The following is a 3,947-nucleotide window of genomic DNA, read 5'->3' as shown; positions in this document are numbered from 1 at the left end:
GCCTGCATTTGTTTTGAGATGTGTACGACTGTGTGAAGGAACTGTCATCACTGGTATGCTTTAGGCACCATGGAAAGAAGGAAGGAAGCTGAAAAAGAGAAGCACTTACCAGGTGGAAGCAAGCAGATCTTCCTGTGGTGATCCAAGATGGCTGCACCAGAGCATGCTGGGAAGGAGGTGGTCATGGTACATGGGTGAGGGTAGGGCATGGTGATGCTGGTTTTTCATCGTTAGGGGAGTAATACTTACGTTTCTGATTGTCTCATACAATGTTTTTCAGTTTTCAGGATTACCAAACTGTTTCCTAGTCTCTTGTAGAAACAGGGAAGAGTGGACTCAGCATGTAGTTTGGGGAATGGGTGAGGGGTTCTGTTTTTTCTATGTGCTTTTTTTATATCGTATATCATATGTTATACAATATAACTATGGATACCAGTTTTTGTTGATGTTATAATTCTAACAGAAAAATATTTTTAAGTATTGTGTCAGTAGTTGCTTTTGATGTGCTTGGGAAATTCTGTACCCACTTGTTTTGTTCCATAAAGCTAAGTATTATTTATATTCAACTTCCTGAATTTCCCTTACTTTGAGATGGTTTTTTTACTTTCTGCTTCAAATGGTAAAAAGCCAAACTGTTTTTACTCCTGGTAGTTGCTGGTCTCTGCATGCTGTTTAGGAACAAAGCTAATTTCCATTATGTTCTTTATGGATGGAAACCAGGCTGAGTTTGAGATCTGAGCATGTTGCTTAATAGCTGCTTGAGCTGGAGCAGAGCCTTGGGGATTTGGAAAACCCAACCGTGTTGTATGAGAGGTGAAGGGAGAGGAAAATCAAAACAAAGAATAAAAACAGAGGTAGGGATAGAGGGAGGGCTATCGTACTGCTAGAGAGCGTGTTGTTTGGGGAAGGAGAAAGAAAACTGAGGCCAGGTATTTTCAAGAGTGTTAAGTAACAAACAGAAAGATGTGCCCTATGTGACACCTCATAGGAGTGTTGCTTTCTTATCACCTACTTGAGAGGCCTCTTCTTTTTAAGGTGTTGCTTTTGTGGTTGAAATGTAAAGGCATATTCTCATTGTACATATAAAAAAACCATAGATTTTTTTAAACTCTTATTTTTCTTTTCCACCCGAATGCTACCGTTTCTAATGCCTGCCTGCAAAATATTCATCCATTTTACAAAATGCAGGTCCAATAGAAACTTCTATGAGAGTCTTTAAAAATAAGCTGTTACTGTACGATATAGATCGCAAATCTTAATTGGAAGATGAATTCTTTGCTTGAATGCCTAAACAGGTAGTGTTTAAAAAACCTTAATATATTGCTGTATATATATCTCACAGTGTTTAGAGAGTCTAACTTCAGACTTATGCAGGTCACTGGCATACCTGAGCTATTTTTTACATTTTTCTTTACTTAAGGGTTTTAAGAGTGATTGAGGGTTTACGAATCTTCGCAAAAGTCTAGAGAATAAACAGCACATTATTCTTTTTCTAAATATTAATAGTCTTTTATTCATATTCAAATTATTTAGAATATTTTATGTATTCTAAAATAGATGAATGTCTAAAAAGATAACTTTGCTACAGATATTTTCAAATAATGTATTTACATTTTATATTAAAATCAGTTTTATTCTACTAGCTTCTGTGGAGGGTTAATGGCCTCAACTAAATTTTATAACAATTCACAATATGTAGAACCATTTCAAGTAGATTTCTGTAATGGAAATTAAAATCATATGGAAGTAATCAAGATTTATTTGGTTACTGTAGAGGTAAGGTGAAAGACTTGTGCTGTTCTGTAGAAGTTCTTCATGGTGCATTTAAAAGCTCCAGTGGCAGTGTCTAAAGATAGTTTGATCTAATTACCACTGAGAAGCTATAAACTACAGGAAATTCTATTCAGCATCCCATGTGGTATGGTCTCTGTCAAAAGAACTCCAGGCACAAATCAATAATTATATTCTAGGACCCGTTCAGTATTTCCATGCCCCCACATTACTGTATCAGTATTTTGCTTACAATTACTGCCCTACCCAGTAAAAAGTAATGAATTTCCTGGCTTTATGTTGCTACCCTATTATATTGTAATAAGATGCTTCTGACCGACGACAAAGGAAGGTGCATGAAAGTTGCCATGCTGAGATTAGCACTACAGTCAGGAAAAAGTCCAGCCAGAATTTCTGAAAGCCAGCCATGCTTTCAGAGAAGTTAAAGTAGAAGTGAATAGCAAACTTGTGCTTTTAAATATCAAAACACTTTTCTCTGTGGGGTTGGTTTTTTTTTGGTGGGTTTTTTTTTTTTTTAACTATTATTTTGTTTTCTTGCCTGAGCTGTATATCACTTATATTCTTGAACATGTCTGTTCTTTTATGTATCTCTTTCTGCTATATATGTTTTCAACTGGCAAACCAATGAATGCATGGTGTCTGGTACAGTATAAGAGCCTTTGCTCTTGCACATATCAAGTTAAATTCTGCTTATGCAGCTCTTTGAGGCCCCAAACTCTTATGATGCAAACTTAATAACCTTTCTGCCTGTAGCATAACAATTATAATTAGCTTCATTGTGCTTAATGTGCATAGTTTTTGTCCACTGGGAAGAACAGACCTGGATGTCATTTGCAATCTTCAGAATAGGGGGAATACTCCATAAATATGCTTTGCCTGCCAAGTGTTATAATTTTGCACATGCATTATATTTTCACAAAAAATACAGAATTTACAACAATACCATGATATCGCTGCAATTTTAAAATGGTATTTAGTATTAATAAAAACCTTGAGCTTTATTGGAGGCTTCAAAACTGTCTTTAGATTGCCCAAATGTTAATACCTTACACTGGCAGGAGCAAGCAATGCACAAATTTGCAAATTGTGGATGATTTATGGTGAATGAAATACATTTTAGAGCAGAACAGTTAATGAAATCTATGTTTTGGATTTGTTATGAGTGAACTATAGCTATTTTGTTTGAATGATTATTATAAAGCTTTTCAGCTGTGAATCAAAACTACACACAAACAACATACGGCGCTTGTAGATGTCTGTAAATGATGATTCATTGTGTATGGGCTCAAATAACCAATTTAGTATTTCTCTAAACTTGCTCCTGTGCAAATTAAAAAGAATTTCCAAATGGGTGCAAGCAGTTAAAATATTCCGTAAGGAAAAATGGGCTATGTGGCTTAACCACTCCAGCAACGAGCTCTTACTATGTCAGATTAAGGTCCAAGATTAACATCAGTTTTCATCGTAAGGTATAGATGCCAAGACTGTCTTTACAGTCTTTACAGTCACGCATGTAAAGACATACTTTCTTCTGAAGGAACTAGTGTACGGTTGGTGTAGTGACTGTATCTGCTGGCCATCCTTAGTGTATCTGTCATTATTTTTGGATCTGTAACCTTACCTAAAATGAGGAACAAAGAATTATTTTAAGCTTACTTACCAATACTTATTCTGGGCAGATGACTTTGTTACATATAACTGGACTTCTTGAAGTTTTATAAATCCTCTTTATTTTCTAAATTAATACTCTGACACAGTAATAGCGATGCCGAGCACCAGTTTAGGCTAACAACTGTGATGTAGAATTTGGACAAATTCAGTTCAGAATTACTGAATTCAGATTATTCCTGGAGGTAAGTTTTGCTTCCTTATTGACTTGCCCCATTGGCACAGGTTACCATTTAAATTTCAGATATAATTAGGAAAGACATTATTGTCAGTTCTTCCCGATTTCATTACTTTTCAGCCTTATAGTAAACTTCCAAGCTAAACTTGCCCAAAGCAGTAGAATCCTTGGTTTACAATTGAGTTCCATATTCTTGTTATGAGAGAGAATAACAAACTTGTAATCAGTTTGTTGGTTTTGTGGGTTTTTTTTTTCCCCTCACCTTCAGTGTTGCCAATACATTGTGTGTGCTTTTACTTCATGTACTTCC

Source organism: Strigops habroptila, chromosome 2, assembly GCF_004027225.2.
Source record: "Strigops habroptila isolate Jane chromosome 2, bStrHab1.2.pri, whole genome shotgun sequence".
NCBI lineage: Eukaryota > Metazoa > Chordata > Aves > Psittaciformes > Psittacidae > Strigops > Strigops habroptila.
Note: the sequence above shows the minus strand (reverse complement) of the source record.